Genomic DNA, 21,177 nt, shown 5'->3' with positions numbered 1-21,177 from the left:
ACACGCTGGCGGCAGACCCACGTAAATGGACATGCGGCGCGTCTTTTCAGAACGCAGCATGTCTGTTTACAATGCAACGATGCTCCGTCGCCGCGCCATAAATTTATCACAGACTATCATTAGATGCGGTAAAACCGCATCTAATGATTAGTCACATGCATAGAAACTGTGTAACTGCAGCTTACCATGCATGTCTGCCGGCTCACCTGTCCCACTGCCAGAAGTCCCTCATCCACTGCAGTTCTCGCAATAACTTATCTTATTGTGCAGCATGTGACATGCAACATGCTACATACAACATGCGACATACAACATGCAACATACAACATTCGACATGCAGCATGTGACATGCGACATGACATACAACATGCGACATACAACATGCTGCATGCAACATGTGACATGCGACATGTGACGTGCAACATGCGACATACCACATGTGACATACGACTGCGACATACAACATGCGACATACAACATACAACATGTGACATGCGACATGCAACATGTGACATGCGTCATACAACATGTGACATGTGACGTGCAACATATGACATGCAACATGTCATGCAACATGCTGCATGCAACGTGCAACATGCGACATACCACATGTGACATGCGACATGCAACATACTGTACATACATACAGAACATGCAACATTCATAACATACGTACAGTACATACAATACATACATATAGACATACAGTACATTAAACATAGAGTACATGATCACCATCACCTTGTCACCTTAAACCCTGAAGCCATTGTCACCTGTAACAAATAATAAACAAACGATATACTCCCTGATCCACAGAAATCCAATAAAAACGGGTGTCCCACAACGATCTCCCGTGGAGAGCAGCCACATCAGCTGATGTGACTGCTCTCCAGGGGCTCCAGGAATACAATGATGGAAGGTATCCTTCCAGAATGTATTCCCCACAATGTATTCCTCCGCCCCTGTGAGAAAATAGTCCCTAGTCTCACTTGTGGCACTGCTGTGTGGGAAAATTCCCACACAGCTTTGCCATAAAGTGAGACTCTGAACTAAGCTAACCTCAGTGATACACTGCAGGAGCCATTGTCTCCTGTGAGTGTGTCACTGGAGGGCCTATAGAGCGGTGACATCACCCGATGTCACTGTTCTATAGGGGAGATCGTCTTGGGACATTCGTTATTAATTGGACTACAGCGGAAAGTAAGGATACGGTTGGTTTATTATTTTTATTTTTTTGCTGGCGCAAGTATGGTAAGTATGGTGAAATTAAGAATAATAAAATACTTTTCTGGCTGTCTTTATTTTATTTTTTTTTACACTTCCACTACAACAGGATCAGTAATGGATAGGCGTCTTATTGACGCCTCTCCATTATTAACCCGGCTTAATGTCACCTTATATTAGCAAGATGACATTAACCCCTTATTACCCCATATCCCACCACTACAGGGGAATGGGAAGAGAGGGGCTAAGTGCCGGAATTGGTGCATCTTACAGATGAGCCATTTCTGAGGCGGCTGGGGGCTGGTATTTGTAGCCGGGGGGGCAATATCTCTAGGCTATGAATATCAGCACGCAGCTGTCTGTGTAGCCTTTCTGGCTATAAAATATAGGGGGACCCCACGTCATTTTTTTGGGGTCCCTCTATTTTTATAGCCAGTAAAGGCTACGCAGACAGCTGCGAGCTGATATTCATAGCCTGGGAAGCTCCATGGGTATTAACCCCTTCCCAGGCTAAAAACATCAGTCCCCCAGGTGCTGGCTTTCACTCTCTGGCGAAGAAAATTGCGCGGGAGCCCACGCCTTTTTTTTTCATTTTTTTTTTTTTTTATTAAACATATTGCCTTTAAGGCCGGCATCAATACCCGGCACTGCCGCGGGCACTCGGGACTGCAGCTTTCAGCTGCATAGAAATACATGCAGCTGCATTCTCCACGCCCGAGTGCCGGTGGCAGTGCCGGGTATTGAAGCGAGAGACTTGTGTGAGTTTCTCGCGTGTGTGACCCCGGCCTAACGCAGATTTCGTGTGTGTGTCTTTATTTAAGGCCAGGATCACACATGCGAGAAACTATGATGAGTCTCGCATCTTAATACCCGACACTGGCGCCGGCACTCGGGAGTGGAGCGTGCAGCTGCATAGAAATACATACAGCTGCACGCTCTGCTCCCAAGTGCCGGCGGCAGTGCCGGGTATTAAGATCCGAGACTCGTCCGAGTTTCTCGCTTGTGTGATCCATCTATTGTATCTATCTATCGTTTCCATCTATCTATCGATCTATCAATCATCTGTATATCTATTATCTATCGTATCTATCATCTATTTATCTATTATCTATTATCTATCGATATATCTATCGATATATCTATATATATATATAGATATAGTCATAGATAGATATATCGATAGATAGATAAGATAGATGGATACAATAGATAGATACGATAGATGGATATAATAGATATGATAGATACAATAGATGGATACAATAGATATATATGATAGATATCTATCTATCGTATCTATCTATCATATCTATCTATTATCTATCAATATATCTATCTATAGGTATATTTATAGATAGATATATAGGTAGATAATAGATATATCGATAGATAGATACCATAGATAAATACGATAGATAGATCCATAGATAGATATGATAGATAGATAGATAGATAGATAGATAGATAGACAGATACGATAGATATGTATCATATCTATCTATCTATCTATCTATCTATCTAGCTGTGTGTGTATATTCTTCAATGGAGTATGTAAATGAAGAGGTTGGACAAGAAATGACATCACAATTCTTTTTTTTGTATATCTTTATTGAGCTTACAAAAACACACACAAATCCGCATGAAAAATACGCATCAAAAAAAGCATAAAAAATGCAGGTGACCTGCCAGTGACCTCAGGTGCAGATTTCGTGCAGATTTTACCTGTGTCAAATCCTGATCAAATCCGGAAAGTGGAAACATACCATTATAGTCCCAATGTCCAAGTAAGATCAGAGGCCTGGTGCCCTCACTGTCTCTCGAGCAGATTTGTCAGATTTTGTAGTGAGTCATGAATCCTTCTGAAAGATTTAGTCCTGTGTGGAGGAAATCAAAGAATGTTATAAGTTTGTCTTCCCAAACCCTTCAGTGTTTTTGTTTTTTTTTTAATTTAAAGTTGCTTTTTAATATGACAATTTTCATATTGTTTATGTTGTGTTCTGGACCACAGAATTGTTTGGCCACCAGTAAATATATATATATTTTTTTTTATCGGTATAATCAAATAGTGATGAGCCCCCATCCTTCCTCTCAGTTTCTGTCCTGTTTCTCCCACATAGAGACCCCCAATAGGACATACAGTACACAGAATTAACTATACCACATTGGAAGAAGAAAATGTGAATGTTAAGAAATCTTATAGTCCTGCTGTGTGTTGGGAATCTAAATCCTGTCTTTGGTCTCTTTATGAGTGCAGGTTATGCCTCCAGAAGAAGAGAAAGCGAAACGCCGTTGGGGCCTGGGAGACACAGCTTTTCATCCCCTCCATATTGGGGATTGCTCCATCTGAGTTAATATACCTTCACTTGAATGAGAGGCCCGAACATCTAGTGTTTGCCATGCTCTCATGTGCATGACAGCATGGCAAACACTGCTTCTGATTGGCAGTAAAATTGTTACCATCAGTCAGACAGCCGCAGTTTATATGCTGTCAAATGACAGTGTGAGCCGCAGCTGTGATTGGAGTTAAAAAGTTTACCTCCGGTCACTGGCATTGGCTGATGGGACTACTGCTCCCATCAGATGACGCCTGTGCTCTAAATAAATAATATAATAAAAACTGGCATGGGTACCCCTGTATTTTTGATAACCAGCCAGGCAAAACTCACAGCTGGGGGCTGCAACTCTCAGCTGTCAGCGTTAGCAAGGCTGGTTATCAAGAATAGAAGGGTCCCCACTCTGATTTTTTTAATTATTTAAATAAACAATTTTAAAAAAGGCATGGGTCCCCCCAATTTTTGACAACCAACGAAGCTAAGCTTGGGGCTGGTAAGCTTGGGGCTGGTATTTTCAGGCTGGTTAGGGGCCAGGGACATTGGCCCCCCAGTCTAAAAATAGCAGCCAGCAGCAGCCCAGAAAGGGTGCATCTATTAGATGGACCAATTCTCGCGCTTTGCCCATCTTTTCCCACTTGCCCTGTAGCGGTGGCGAGTGGTGTTCATATTTGTGGGGTTGATGTCACCTTTGCATTGTCCAGCCCACAGATTAGTGTCTATAAGACACCTCTCCATTACTAATCCTATAGTTATAGGCAAATAAAGACACAGCTAGAATAAAGTCTTTTATTTGAAATAAACAAAACACTCTTACTTTTATATTTAAAAATAACAAACAAAGTTATGCTCACCTAATGCCCATTCCATTGAATCATTTGTCTCCTGTAATAAAACAAAAATAAAAAACAACAATATCACTTACCACTCCATTGTTTTGTCCCGCATCGTAATCCATGTCTGGGGATAAATAGCTTTCAAACTGGAAGATGCAACCATCCAGGCAGAGAACCACTGATGAATGAGCTGCTACAAGTGCAGCATCAGTGATGAGCGGTGATGTCATCGAAGTTACCGCCTGTCACTGAGGCTGCATTCCCAGCTGAGGAAATTACCTGCAGTGACCTCGGTGAGAACTCTGTTAGCACCATTTAAGTCATGTAGTGGTTCACAAAGATAGAGAAACCGAGGAGTGGATGGGGACCGAGACAAGCGGGACATAGTGGGTCAAACATCAAAGTCCAGGCTACACTGGTCAAGACCTGAGGCTCAGACTGTGCAAGTCATGACCCGATGGCCTGAAGCTCAGTCTTCACCAGCTGAGACCCAAGATCTGGACGGCACAAGTCATGCACTGAAAGTCGAACTCTGATCTTTGTACAGGGCTGGATGACTGCGAGTGAATCAGGCTATTTGTAAGGACTTGGACTATACATCTGTTTCTGTCTGCTGTTGCCCTCAGTTCAGTTACTATAGTCTGCAGCTCCCCATGAAGTGCAGAGACAAATGAGCAAAGTTTTTTCATTCGCACCTCCATAGAATCTGACCCAGAGATCTCCATTTTTTGGGGCTTGAGTATTCTGTAATAAACTTAGTGATAAGTGCAGTGGAGATCAGTATCATGGGTCAGAAAAGAGGCCGAGAGACAACAGGTTAAGAGTTCAAGAATATTTATGATGATATGCAGGTAAACAGCTATGACACAGCAGGTTAGTAGCAGACAGAGCTGGATAGGCAGTAAACATGTGTACAGACCGTGGAAGTCCAAGTATATCAGGTCCAGAGACCTGGAGAGCAGACCAGGCCTCCTAGCAGGGAGCAGTCCAGCAGCAAAGATGAGTGCAGCGCAGATCCAGGGAAACAAGTCTTACAACGAAGAGACGTAGATCCGGAGACAGACGTGGTATCCCAAAGTAATGAAGAAACCAGCAAGATAGCAGTTCTTCCAGCTTGATCACAAGTCAGGAACAAGATACTCAAGCAATGAGTAATATACAGAGCTTTCTTATATACACCACAGACAGGAACAGGAAAAGTCTGACAGGAAGCAAGATGGCCCCCGTGAGGCCAGTGACTCCATCTTAGGTAAGGGCAAAAGTAACTGAACTGAGGGCAACAGCAGACAGAAACAGATGTACAGTCCAAGTCCTTACACTGTTACTTCCAAAGTAGGCGCATGGTACAGGATGTGAGCTAGGGTAGTGCAGTGGAAGGGACTGGGGCCAGTCAGTGCAAGGAACACATTTAGAGAATTAAGTGACTGGCTACTAAAGACTTGCGGCCTAGCCGGAAATATCAGAGAATCCCGTTAGTGCAAGTATAATAATCGAAAACGCTTAACGGACTTATTATAGTAGCATTCCTATTGTTGTGCGTGCAGCCCATGAAAGTTAAAGCAGAAGGAAATTAAAGCATTAGATATATTGAGAGATAGATAAAATAGATAATTAGGTATTGGAGCTTTTGAACTGTTGTTATTGCCATCGCTGCTAATGTTGTGTAATTTGATACCCAAGCAACCGATTGTTTTCATAATTGACACCTTCATTCCCATGTTAGGAAAATAAATATCTTAGTTGGTTATTTCAGACTCATCTCCATCTGCTTGTTGCATCCTAGTAGCCTGTTCACATATGCACGTAGACAATTTTGCACTTACACAGATATTGCACATGTGCACACAGCACATATTACATGTATACTATGATAACTTTGTCCTACCCATTTAAGATAACTCTGAGAGGAAAATCCTTTATTCCAGTTGTAAGGGAAGTTATTTGTTGTTTTCTTTCAAGATGCTCTGGAAGCCATGATGTGCTCTGAAGACCATGTGAGTTGGGAACCTACATTCGAGACAAGAGCTGGATTTTCAGCTTATGTCCGGAATATTGGTAAATCATAAAGTTCCATTTTGCAAGATCATTTTACATTCTAGCATTTCCTATTAAATGAAACTCATCCGACTAACTCACATGGTTATAAGGTAATCACTGAGAAAAACCTATATAGGAACTATTGGCCATGTCAGTGTGATTAGGGACTAACAAGGACCTATCGTTATGATTGAACATAGATCCAAAAACAGAAGAAAGACGATTGCCTGACCAAAATAATAAACAAGATAAAGTTTATTAAATAGAAAATGATAACTACAGTGTGTAGAGGGGGGAAGTAACATGATGAGCTGTAAAAAACTAGGGCAAACACAGTGTGAGGACAACTGCATATATCATAATATATATCATGAAAATACTGACAACCATTATAATAAATGCATCGATCTAAATAATGCTATCATAAAGTATAATGACATAGCGGATCAATCCGCATATAGGAAGCAATAATAGAGTAACAATTTATATAGAGCAATATACAGTCATATAATAAGTACCAATACCTATGCGCAGAGCTACAGAGGTCCCAAAGACTGCACGCCCGCCCCGACGCACGTTTTGGTTTATCATATGACTGTATATTGCTGTATATAAATTGTTACTCTATAATTGCTTCCTATGCGGGGATTGATGCAGTATGTCATTATACTTTATGACAACACTCTTTAGATTGATGCATTCATTATAATGGTTGCCATTATTTATATATATATATATATATATATATATATATATATATATATATATATATATATATATATATATATATATATATATATATATATATATATATACACTCACCGGCCACTTTATTAGGTACACCATGCTAGTAACGGGTTGGAGCCCCTTTTGCCTTCAGAACTGCCTCAATTCTTCATGGCATAGATTCAACAAGGTGCTTGGAAGCATTCCTCAGAGATTTTGGTCCATATTGACATGATGGCATCACACAGTTGCCGCAGATTTGTCGGCTGCACATCCCAAAGATGCTCCATACAAGGCAGGATGGATCCATGCTTTCATGTTGTTTACGCCAAATTCTGACCCTACCATCCGATTGTCGCAGCAGAAATCGAGACTCATCAGACCAAGCAACGTTTTTCCAATCTTCTACTGTCCAATTTCGATGAGCTTGTACAAATTGTAGCCTCAGTTTCCTGTTCTTAGCTGAAAGGAGTGGTACCCGGTGTGGTCTTCTGCTGCTGTAGCCCATCTGCCTCAAAGTTCGACGCACTGTGCGTTCAGAGATGCTCTTAGGCCTACCTTGGTTGTAACGGGTGGTGATTTGAGTCACTGTTGCCTTTCTATCAGCTCGAACCAGTCTGCCCATTCTCCTCTAACCTCTGGCATCAACAAGGCATTTCCGCCCACAGAACTGCCGCTCACTGGATTTTTTTTCTTTTTCGGACCATTCTCTGTAAACCCTAGAGATGGTTGTGCGTGAAAATCCCAGTAGATCAGCAGTTTCTGAAATACTCAGACCAGCCCTTCTGGCACCAACAACCATGCCACATTCAAAGGCACTCAAATCACCTTTCTTCCCCATACTGATGCTCGGTTTGAACTGCAGGAGATTGTCTTGACCATGTCTACATGCCTAAATGCATTGAGTTGCCGCCATGTGATTGGTTGATTAGAAATTAAGTGTTAACAAGAAGTTGGACAGGTGTACCTAATAAAGTGGCCGGTGAGTGTATATATATATATATAATTGTGATAAGTGCAGTCAGCCCCTCACTGTGTGCACCCTAGTCTCTTGCAGCTCATCATGTGATACGTGTTACTTCCCCCTTCTACACCCATTATCCATTTCTATTTAATAAACATTATCTTGCTCATTATTTTGGACTGACAATCGTCTCTTTTTTCTGTTTTTTGGTTCTACATTTCCTAATTATGTAAATTTGCTGTGTTGATGATTGCTAACACTAGAACTATCACTGAGTTATAAAAATAATAATACAAAAATAGTCAAATATTTAGGATTTGTAAATTCTGACTTCAATTCTGCCTTCAATTAGTACAAATATTATTAATATAACATTTTTTCTAGTCTTACATCATTTATGATAAGCATAAGCTATTAAGACTATTTTTATTATCTGTCGCTAGCTTTTTTAATCTGTTTTGTTGTTGATGTACATCCAGTATATTCTCCAGTATAATCTATGATTGTTTAATAGGAAAAATATTTTTTAATAAATTATTTCTACTATATGTGGCCTTAGAAAAGTGTCATCAAATAAAACTAAAAATAAAAATGGTTAATTCTGTCATAACGATCAAGGATTTTCATAATTATTGCAGAATAAGGTTACCGTATATATATTTTACACTTTTATACAGTCATGAAGTGTGTATCCCAGACAAAAATAATTACAACAATTGAAATAAACTTAAACTTTTAACTATTAGACCACTGATAAAAACTATGAATACTGTAAGATTAATAAGAATAAAATAAACCATTAAAGCATTTGGTACAATATGGGTCTGGCATACAGAGGCTGCCTGTCAAATGCCTATGATTCCATACAGCAGCTAGGGACCCTATAGAGCAGCAGATGGGCCATTAAGATAGTATTACTGTGGATGCCATCAGTTTTAAGCTCTGACTGGGACATGTTCTTTAGAACTATGAGCAGCTGCTGCCATTTAGTGACAGCTTCCTACTATCGACTGCCAACTGGCACAATTGAAGTCTTTGTACCTGAACTATTAAATGTGTGACTTGTAACATATTACTGTTCTGCACAAATATGGGATGTATGAAGAAAAGGAACAGCATACAATGTAAATTTTGGTTTTTACCACTATATTATGTCAACATGTCCCTTTGACTTTTGTAAAATGTGAGAAAAAAAAGTCTATGCATGTCTCATATTTGTGAACTGATTATATGAATGGTTCCATATTTTAAGTTTTTTTGTGTTGTTTGGAAAGGGTCAGTATTATATTTAACCACATTTTTTGCTCAGAGCAGTAGTTGTCACTTTTCCAAGAAAGTGTAACTTTTCCGAACCTGCAGAAAACTATTAGGCTATGTGCACACGTAGGTGGGATCTCTGCGAATTTTTCCGCACCTGTATTTGTAAATCCGCAGGTAAACCGCACTGACTCCCCCGGAAGAAGGCTTGCACGCCGAAACGCGCGTAGGGGTAGTGGAGCCAGAGGTCTGAGGTAATTATGCTGTACGTGTGGTTATAACTCCCTTAATGTTTTTTCCTGTGCTTTTGCTGGATGCTTTGTTACCAGCTTAGTGTATTATGTTCCGTATTGGATTCGCTACGCACATGTGTTATGGCTAATTGCCTCTGACCTGTGGCTCCCTCATAGTTGTCATCATCAGAGTATCCCATAGATTGTTAGGATTTGGTTTTATATATTTTTGTATAATAAAGATTATTGTGCTTTATCTCTCCCGTTCATGCAATTTTTTCTATGTAGGGGCTTGTTTATAGTTTTGCATGGGATTTACTATGGAGTGATCTCCTGTATGGGCACAAGTGCTGAATTGTGGGCACATTGTGTATTGTTTTTTAGTATCAGTTTACACTGCGGATTACCTGCAGATTTACTGTGGAATTACCGTGGATTTACTGCGGTTTTTGTGCGGATTCCACCTGCGTTTTTACCCCTGCGGCTTCCTATTATGGAGCAGGTGTAAACCGCAGCGGAATCCACACAAAGAATTGACATGCTGCGGAATAAACAATGCAGCGTTTCCACACGTTTTTTTCCGCAACATGTGCACTGCGGATTTTGTTTTTCATAGGTTTACATGGTACTGTAAACTCATGGAAAACAGCTGCGAATCCACAGCGTCAAAACCACTGCGGATCCACAGCAAAATCCGCAGCGTGTGCACATACCCTGACATTACTACTGCACAAACTAATGGCTTATAAACATGTACCTATAACAGCACTACACATGTAGAAAAGCCACGGAGACACCATCACGTGTTTCTCAACGCAAGCAATGAATAGCCAGGTCTTTCACCGGGAAGGAAGAACCACGGGAAGGGCAGCATCCAATAAAGGAAAACCACCTATGCCAAAACATGGTATCCATCCACAGACAGCTGTTTTGGGGTATTTGCCCCTCATCAGTGTGGAGTAGGAAACTACCCTTCCCGTGGTTGCTCCTTCCTGGTGAAAGACCTGGCTATTCATTGCTTGCATTGAGAAACACGTGATGGTGTCTCCGTGGCTTTTCTACATGCATTTGAATATTTCCCATAAGGGATGGGGGCAGTGTTCTGGATCACTGCGTTGAGAAACACGTGATGGTGTCTATGCGGTGTTTGATGTTTTGATCTCCCCGAGGTCATTTATCCTTATGTTCATAGCCTATAGCAGCACTATGCAGGAACTACATGCTTGGGGTCAAGGACTGAGTCCCATGCTAGAGATTTTGGAGATTATGATTTTGGCACAAAATAAACTGTTTTTTACATAAGTGCATAGTCAAAAGTTTTAATTGGGTGGGGTATTTCTTAGGATGGTGGCTGCTGCCACGGCTCTCCTCCATCAGTAATCAAACAGTACTCAATCAGTAGTAGATAGTAGTCCTGCTCTATTAAACTAAAATATTTGTGCTAATAACCATGGTTCATCTTCCAACTCTTAAAGGAAATCTGTCAATAAGTTTTTGCTACGTAACCTGAGGGCAGCATGTGTTAGATACATATTAGGCTATTTGCTGTTGTTTCAGACAATGAATGTTTTATCACCAGGAGATTATCACTGAATGGCCTACAGCTTAAGTGAGATCTGACATGCTCCCTCACTGTACACAGAATGCTGCTAATCATTGATGTGGCCAGCTTTCTGAGATATGTTACCTGCAACTTCTAAAAACTATGATAGTGTCATAACCATTACACCCAGTAAAGTAAGTGATACATTGTTGTAATCAGGGTCTCTTTTCCTACATTATGCTGCTCTCGGATGAGATAAGCAAACACTAAAATGCTTGGATGCTCATTATTCAAACCAAGCAATTTCTAATGCTCAGGTGCTCGTTTCGAGTAACGAGAATAATTGGAGTCAATTGAAAATCCTAGCATTTTTCCGACAGACCCTACAAGTAGGTCTGGGAGGCAGTGAAAATATTGAAATAGATGGAAAAAGTGCTGAATGGAAAGTGAACAGCATGGGCAGGACCGCCGGAAACATTTCTGACTCCCTGATCACTGCTGAGAACAATTGTGTCACACTTTTACTTCCACTTTAAGGACTGGCAATAAAACATTCAAAATTGACAATAAATTTGAGTTTGCAGGAAAAAAATGTTACAAAACATTTTTTCCTGTATAATGACTTGTATGTAAGGCAACATTTTAAAAGTATATTTTTAAAATAATAATTTAAGTAAACAAAACTGGATTTTTTTATTACAAAAATTGGAAATTTCAGTGTAATTTATGAAGGAAGCATAAAGTGCAAAAATTTAAGGACTCAACCCTGTATTAGACATAAAGGAGGGGCTCATACACATTCTGTTCAAATTGTAATGTAGAGGTACTCTTAGACTCTTAAAGGCTATGCACTAAGTACATATCCTGCCCAGAATTACAAGCAGGGTCATCCATACACCCTTGAAGGCACCAACTATAGTGCTTCATTCAAATATTGTGAACAAAGTGTGGTTGTGTTACTCCAACACTCATAAGTGCTCTGCACACAGTGCAAAGCTTGTCAATAATTGCAAGCAGGGTCATCCACACACCCATACACAAATTGTGCTGGCTCATAAAAAAATAAGAAAGTGCAGTTGTGGTACTCCTACACTCATAAAGGTAGGTAAGTAGGGTCATCCAGTCATCCATAGGAAAACAACTAGCGGGCATCATTCAAATATTGAACATTAAAGGGAACCTGTTAGGTCCCACATGCTCTTTAACCCAGCAGCATTCCCTTATTTATAAGTAAATTCACTGGCTAACCATCCCTGAATAATGTTTTTCTGTAAAAATTAGGCTAAAATAAGCATTTAAATTGTCCCCATTTGCTATGCGAATGAGGGCTTTGACTATGGGGTGTTAGTTGCCCTAGACTAGTCCGCCCTCTTTCCATGTTATCATGCCCCTGTGGGTGTGATAACATTATTTGCAGGAGCTGTCATCATCGCCAGCCCCTGCAAATCTTACATATGTGTGTCGCTTATTCTGACAACATCACTGCCTCTCTGAACCCAGGTGTATGGTTCCCGACTTCTTAGACATGCACTGCGCATGACCAGAAGCTAGCGTCTAAACTTCTGGACATGTGCAGTGCTTGCATCTGAAACCAGGAAACGTACAGCCGGCTTCAGAAGCACACTGCGCATGAGTGGAAGTTCAGAAGATGGCTGTCACGGGAAGCCTAGGTGGGCAAGAACTAATAACCCGGGCCCCTGCAATTTCCCTCAGACTAGGAAAATCCTGACTGACCCTCTACCTAGAGTTTACACTGATGGTGTGCATGTCTAGGACTCCACCATCACCCTATCTCCTGTTTCAACCCTAGGCTGAAACCACCACCCCACCACCCAGTGAAGAGTTAATACACCAATACCCACAGTTAGCACAGACAAGGATAACGGAAAATATACACCACGCCGCAGTCACTCAGGAATACACTATAAATGCGCAGGGCAAAACAAATACAAATATAGGAAGGAGTAAATAAGACAAAGGGAAATACACCACCAGATACGATACTCCAACTACTTAGCTCACCACTCCAGACTGAGATAACCAAGCACTAGACAGAAGCTATAATCGGCAACGCCCAATGTTCAGAAGAACTATTTAAAGGCAGTGGGCGTGGCCCAGCTTCCAATCTGAGCACCAGCTAAATTAACCCCGGACCAGCTAGATAAAATATAGCCGACGCCACTGAGCACATAGTGAACAAAAGCGGAATTACCGCTGTCTGTCGAACGCCCTGGTATGAACAGCGTCTGACATGACATTACCCCGCCTTCTACGAGGGACCCAGGGCCCTCACGACTTATAGGACCCAGCTTGTCCGGATGACGGCGGTGAAACATACTGACCAGCCGGTCCGCATGAACGTCCGAGGCTGGTACCCAGGACCTTTCCTCAGGCCCATAACCACACCAGTGTACCAAGTACTGTAAAGTGCAGCGCACTACACGAGAGTTGACCACCTTGGAGACTTTGAATTCCAAATTACCATCCACCAAGACTGGAGAAGGCATAGGTGTCGTGTCCACAAGACCCACCGTCTTTTTTAGCAACGATCTGTGGAACATGTTGTGTATCTTATACACCATAGGAAGCTCCAATCGGTACGCTACAGGGTTAATGACGGCGGCGACCCTAAATGGACCAATAAACCTTGGACCCAATTTAAGGGATGGTATCTTGAGTCTTATGTTTTTTGTGGATAACCACACCCAGTCATCCACACACAGGTCTGGACCTGGCACACGCCTACTGTCAGCCACATGTTTGTACCTAGCACCCACACACAGCAAGCGCTGTTTAACTCTCCTCCAGACTGATGAAAATTGTGCTCCTAACTGGTCCTCCTCCGGAACACCAGAAGAGCCCCTCTGACTCAAAGTACAAAATTGAGGATGTAGCCCGTAAACACAAAAAAACGGAGACTCCCCAGATGACTCCTGGTGGTGATTATTGATGGCAAACTCAGCCAAAGGAAGGAACGTAGACCACTCCTCCTGGTTCTCAGAGACAAAGCAGCGTAAGTACTGTTCCAAATTTTGGTTCATACGCTCGGTCTGACCATTTGACTGAGGATGAAACGCCGAAGAATGAGACAACTTGATCCCCAGCCGTGAGCAAAATGCTTTCCAAAATGTTGCCACAAACTGAGTACCCCTATCAGACACGATGTCAGACGGAACCCCATGAAGTCTGACCACCTCCTGCACAAATACCTGAGCCAAAGTCTTAGCGTTAGGCAACGAAGGCAAAGACACAAAGTGCGACATTTTTGAAAACCGATCAACAATCACCAAGATGACCATGTTCCCAGCTGAGGAGGGCAAATCAGTGATGAAATCCATGGAGATTTCCGTCCATGGCTTACTAGGTACCTCGAGAGGAAGTAGTGTGCCAACAGGACGGGAACGGGGCGTCTTAGCCCTAGCGCACGTGGTACAAGCTGACACGTATGAGACCACGTCCTGTCGGATCTTGGGCCACCAAAACCAACGTGACACCAACTCCAAGGTACCTCTAACCCCTGGGTGGCCAGCCAGGACAGCATCATGATGCTCCGCCAAAACCTTTAAGCGGAGATGAAGCGGTACAAAAGATTTGTTGATGGGAAGCTCAGATGGTACCTCCTCCTGAGCCTCGGCAATCTCAGCCTCAACCTCGGTAGTGAGAGCCGAAACCACAACACCCTTTTGGAGGATGGGTACTGGATACTCCCGAGGTTCTCCCCCCGGGAAACACCTGGACAGAGCATCCGCCTTAGTGTTTTTAGACCCCGGTCTGTAGGTGACCACAAAGTTGAACCGCGTAAAAACAATGCCCAGCGAGCCTGCCTGGGGGACAGACGCTTGGCAGACTCCAAATAAAGCAAATTCTTATGATCGGTAATAACGGTAACCTGATGAACCGACCCCTCGAAGAAGTGTCGCCATTCCTCAAAGGCCAACTTGATTGCCAACAACTCCCTGTTACCGATATCGTAGTTACGTTCGGCGGGCGACAGTTTCTTGGAAAAATAGGCACATGGACGCAAATCACTCAAAGATGAGCCTTGTGATAGTACCGCCCCCACACCAACCTCAGACGCATCGACTTCCACAACAAAAGGTTTTGATACGTCTGGCTGCACAAGAATGGGGGCTGAAACAAAACTGTTCTTAAGAAATTCAAATGCGCGCACAGCAGCCTCAGGCCAAACGGAGAAATTGGTACCCTTTTTAGTCATGTCAGTTAGCGGTTTAGCAATGATGGAAAAATCTTTGATAAATTTCCTATAGTAGTTAGAAAACCCAAGGAACCGCTGAAGTGCTTTCAGGTTATCAGGCCGTTGCCAATGTAGCACCGCTTGCACCTTAGTGGCGTCCATTTTAAAACCAGAAGCAGACACAATATAACCCAAGAAAGGCAACTCTTGAACAGAGAATACACATTTCTCAAGTTTAGCATACAGCTTATTCTCTCTGAGAAGCTGTAACACCTGCCTGACATGATCTAAATGAGTATCTCAGTCGCAAGAATATATGAGAATGTCATCTAGGTACACGATAACGAATTTCCCCAAAACATGCGAGAACACATCATTTATGAAATGTTGGAACACTGCAGGTGCGTTAGTCAACCCAAATGGCATCACCAAATTTTCAAAATGACCCTCAGGGGTATTAAAAGCCGTCTTCCACTCATCACCTTGACGGACTCTTATGAGGTTGTACGCCCCCTGAGGTCAAGCTTGGTAAACCACTTAGCACCTGCCACCTGATTGAACAAATCCGGTATCAATGGCATAGGGTATGGATCACGAACCGTAATCTGGTTCAACTCCCTGAAATCCAGACACGGGCGTAATCCGCCATCTTTCTTCTTCACGAAGAAGAACCCTGCTGCCACAGGCGAGGATGAAGGCCTGATGTGCCCTTTGCTCAAACTTTCAGCAATGTAATCCTTTAACGCTTGTCTCTCCGGACCAGAGATGTTAAACATCCTTGCTTTAGGCAGTTTGGCCCTGGTTTAAATCTGATAGTACAGTCATAAGGACGATGTGGTGGCAACTCTGAACAACCCTTCTCAGAGAACACATCCACAAAATCCAGAAGTGACTCCGGAACGCTTGAAGTCACAGCAGACACACATGTGGCCAGGCAATTCTCCTGGCAGAACTCGCTCCACTTAATTATGTCCTGAGTTTTCCAGTCAATTACCGGGTTGTGCATAGACAACCATGGAAAACCCCAAACCACCTGTGCAGGAAGATTCCTGAGCACCTTACATGTAACCTGCTCGGAATGTAAAACCCCAATGTGGAGTTTAACCTCAGCCACAAACTCAGTAATCTCCCCCTGTGAGAGAGGAGCAGCATTGATGGTGACCACGCGGATAGGATGAGGCAGTTTTTCAACCCTAAAACCTGCTGAGCGCGCAAACTCCTCATCAATGAGATTTGTGGCAGAACCACTATCCAAAAAAACAGTAATTGGCAGCTCACTGCCAGCGATAATAACCTTAGCAGGGAGCGTGCATTGAGAAACCACCATGGAGGATATACATAAGCTCAGATTGGCCTCCTCCACACCCTCTGAGCTTAGAAGTTTTCTGCCGTTGCGTTTTTCTTAGACAGCAGAGGACAGATGTTAACCAAATGACCAGTTTTACCGCAGTAAAAACAGGCTCCCTGCTTCCTGAGCACAGGAGCTCGGGCTCACCTGCAGCAACCTCACGTGAACCTAAACCCTCTCCCATAGACGGTGTCTCATGCTCCCCCTGACGCAAATGGCGACCAATGCAGACAACCAGACTCATAGCGGAATCTAGAGTAGCAGGAGTCTCGTACATCAGAAGGGCTTTTTCAACCCTTCCAGAAACCCCATGAATAAACTGACTCCGCAGCGCTGGATCATTCCACTGTGTGTCGATCGCCCAGCGACGAAATTCAGAACAGTAATCCTCTGCAACTCGCTCCCCCTGGCGAATAGTGCGTATCTTAGATTCTGCTAGAGCCATTCTGTCAGGCTCATCGTAAATGTTTCCAAGAAAGGAAAAAAAACTCTCCACAGAGTCAAATGCAGCAGAATCAGATGGCAAAGCAAACGCCCATGCTTGGGGATCCCCACTTAACAAAGACAACACCAGGCCCACACGCTGAGCCTCAGTACCCGAGGAGACCGGGCGCATATGGAAATATAGTTTGCAAGCTTCACAAAAAGAAACAAATTTACTGCGTTCCCCAGAAAACTTTTCAGGCAGAGGAAACTTAGGCTCAGCAACTCTACCTGTCGTTCCAGTTTGCACATTAGACACTGCTAGTCCCTGTTGCTGCACTGCCCCCCTCAACTCAGTGACCTGTAGGGACAGCGCCTCCAACTGGCGGGTTATGGAAGTCATGGGATCCATGACAAAACAAAAAAAAGGAAACCCCCTTTTTTTTTTTTTTTTTTTTTTTTTTTTTTATATATATGGCCGATTATAATGTCACGGGAAGCCTAGGTGGGCAAGAGCTAATAGTTACATAGTTATTATTAAGGTTGAAGGAAGACTGTAAGTCCATCTAGTTCAACCCATAGCCTAGTCTAACATGCCCTAACATGTTGATCCAGAGGAAGGCAAAAAAAACCCATGTTGCAAAGAGTAACTCCACCATGGGGAAAAAAATTCCTTCCCGACTCCACATACGGCAATCAGACTAGTTCCCTGGATCAACGCCTTATCAAGGAATCTAGTGTATATACCCTGTAACATTATACTTTTCCAGAAAGGTATCCAAGTCCCCTCTTAAATTTAATTAATGAATCACTCATTACAACATCATACGGCAGAGAGTTCCATAGTCTCACTGCTCTTACAGTAAAGAATCCGCGTCTGTTATTATGCTTAAACCTTCTTTCCTCCAGACGTAGAGGATGCCCCCTTGTCCCTGTCTCAGGTCTATGATTAAAAAGATCATCAGAAAGGTCTTTGTACTGTCCCCTCATATATTTATACATTAAAATAAGATCACCCCTTAGCCTTCGTTTTTCCAAACTAAATAGCCCCAAGTGTAATAATCTATCTTGGTATTGCAGACCCCCCAGTCCTCTAATAACCTTGGTCGCTCTTCTCTGCACCCGCTCCAGTTCAGCTGTGTCTTTCTTATACACCGGAGACCAGAACTGTGCACAGTATTCTAAGTGTGGTCGAACTAGTGACTTGTATAGAGGTAATAACCTGGGCCCCTGCAATTTCCCTCAGACTAGGGAAATCCTGACTGACCCTCTACCTAGAGTTTACACTGATGGTGTGCATGTCTAGGCCTCCACCCTCACCCTATCTCCTGTTTCAACCCTAGGCTGAAACCACCACCCCACCACCCAGTGAAGAGTTAATACACCAATACCCACAGTTAGCACAGACAAGGATAACGGAAAACATACACCACGCCGCAGTCACTCAGGAATACACTATAAATGCGCAGGGCAAAACAAATACAAATATAGGAAGGAGTAAATAAGACAAAGGGAAATACACCACCAGATACGATACTCCAACTACTTAGCTCTCCAGACCGAGATAACCAAGCACTAGACAGAAGCTATAATCGGCGACGCCCAATGTTCAGAAGAACTATTTAAAGGCAGTGGGCGTGGCCCAGCTTCCAATCCGAGCACCAGCTAAATTAACCCCGGACCAGCTAGATAAAATCTAGCCGACGCCACTGAGCACATAGTGGACAAAAGCGGAATTACCGCTGTCTGTCGAACGCCCTGGTATGAACAGCGTCCGACATGACAATGGCTTCCAGTTATGCACAGTGGGTCTCTGAAGCTGGATGTGTACACCTGGCTGCAGAGATGCACCATCTTTATGGAGTCCTCAAAGTCTTGGAAAACCGCACAAATGTCAGACATCCATGGCCACTCTTCAGTTGTTATGTGTGGAGGTTGACCAGAATACCGATGAGCGTGTTGGAGTGGGTATACTACAACTGGCCTCTGCTGCTCACAAAGCCTTGCCAACATGTGCAATGTGGAGTTCCAGTGCGTGGTCATGTCACACACTAGTTAGTGAGCTGGCACTTGCGTGTGCTGCTGCATTGCCAAAGCAGCAGCAGCTGTAGCTGACTTGTGGAAATTGGTGCTGAAGTGGCATACCTTGACCACAAGCTCTGGCAGATCTGGGTAGGTTTTCAGAAATAACTGAACTACCATGTTGAGCATATGGGCCAAGCATGGTACATGTGTGAACTTGCAAATCATCACAGCTGCCACCAAGTTAAGGCCATGATTACACATGACCATGCCTGGTTGTAAGTTCAGCTGCGAGAGCCACAAATCTGTCTGGTTTGTTATTCTTTTCAATAATTCTACCGTGGTGTGTGGTATGTTTCCTAGACAAATTTGCTTTAGCAAAGCCTATTGTTGCTTCATTGAGGCAGAATTGCAGAGCTTCCAGCTGATGTGGATGACATAACATAGTTAGTAAGTAAGGCCGACAAAAGACATTTGTCCATCCAGTTCAGCCTATATTCCTATATTCCATCATAATAAATCCCCAGATCTACATCCTTCTACAGAAACTAATAATTGTATGATACAATATTGTTCTGCTCCAGGAAGACATCCAGGCCTCTCTTGAACCCCTCGACTGAGTTCGCCATCACCACCTCCTCAGGCAAGCAATTCCAGATTCTCACTGCCCTAACAGTAAAGAATCCTCTTCTATGTTGGTGGAAAAACCTTCTCTCCTCCAGACGCAAAGAATGCCCCCTTGTGCCCGTCACCTTCCTTGGTATAAACAGATCCTCAGCGAGATATTTGTATTGTCCCCTTATATACTTATACATGGTTATTAGATCGCCCCTCAGTCGTCTTTTTTCTAGACTAAATAATCCTAATTTCGCTAATCTATCTGGGTATTGTAGTTCTCCCATCCCCTTTATTAACTTTGTTGCCCTCCTTTGTACTCTCTCTAGTTCCATTATATCCTTCCTGAGCACCTGTGCCCAAAACTGGACACAGTACTCCATGTGCGGTCTAACTAGGGATTTGTACAGAGGCAGTATAATGCTCTCATCATGTGTATCCAGACCTCTTTTAATGCACCCCATGATCCTGTTTGCCTTGGCAGCTGCTGCCTGGCACTGGCTGCTCCAGGTAAGTTTATCATTAACTAGGATCCCCAAGTCCTTCTCCCTGTCAGATTTACCCAGTGGTTTCCCGTTCAGTGTGTAATGGTGATATTGATTCCTTCTTCCCATGTGTATAACCTTACATTTATCATTGTTAAACCTCATCTGCCACCTTTCAGCCCAAGTTTCCAACTTATCCAGATCCATCTGTAGCAGAATACTATCTTCTCTTGTATTAACTGCTTTACATAGTTTTGTATCATCTGCAAATATCAATATTTTACTGTGTAAACCTTCTACCAGATCATTAATGAATATGTTGAAGAGAACAGGTCCCAATACCGACCCCTGCGGTACCCCACTGGTCACAGTGACCCAGTTAGAGACTATACCATTTATAACCACCCTCTGCTTTCTATCACTAAGCCAGTTACTAACCCATTTACACACATTTTCCCCCAGACCAAGCATTCTCATTTTGTGTACCAACCTCTTGTGCGGCACGGTATCAAACGCTTTGGAAAAATCGAGATATACCACGTCCAATGACTCACCGTGGTCTAGCCTATAGCTTACCTCTTCATAAAAACTGATTAGATTGGTTTGACATGAGCGATTTCTCATAAACCCATGCTGATATGGAGTTAAACAGTTATTCTCATTGAGATAATCCAGAATAACATCCTTCAGAAACCCTTCAAATATTTTACCAACAGTAGAGGTTAGACTTACTGGCCTATAATTTCCAGGTTCACTTTTAGAGCCCTTTTTGAATATTGGCACCACATTTGCTATGCGCCAGTCCTGCGGAACAGACCCCGTCGCTATAGAGTCCCTAAAAATAAGAAATAATGGTTTATCTATTACATTACTTAGTTCTCTTAGTACTCGTGGGTGTATGCCATCCGGACCCGGAGATTTATCTATTTTAATCTTATT

The sequence above is a fragment of the Ranitomeya variabilis genome, chromosome 1 (assembly GCF_051348905.1).
Source record: "Ranitomeya variabilis isolate aRanVar5 chromosome 1, aRanVar5.hap1, whole genome shotgun sequence".
NCBI lineage: Eukaryota > Metazoa > Chordata > Amphibia > Anura > Dendrobatidae > Ranitomeya > Ranitomeya variabilis.
Note: the sequence above shows the minus strand (reverse complement) of the source record.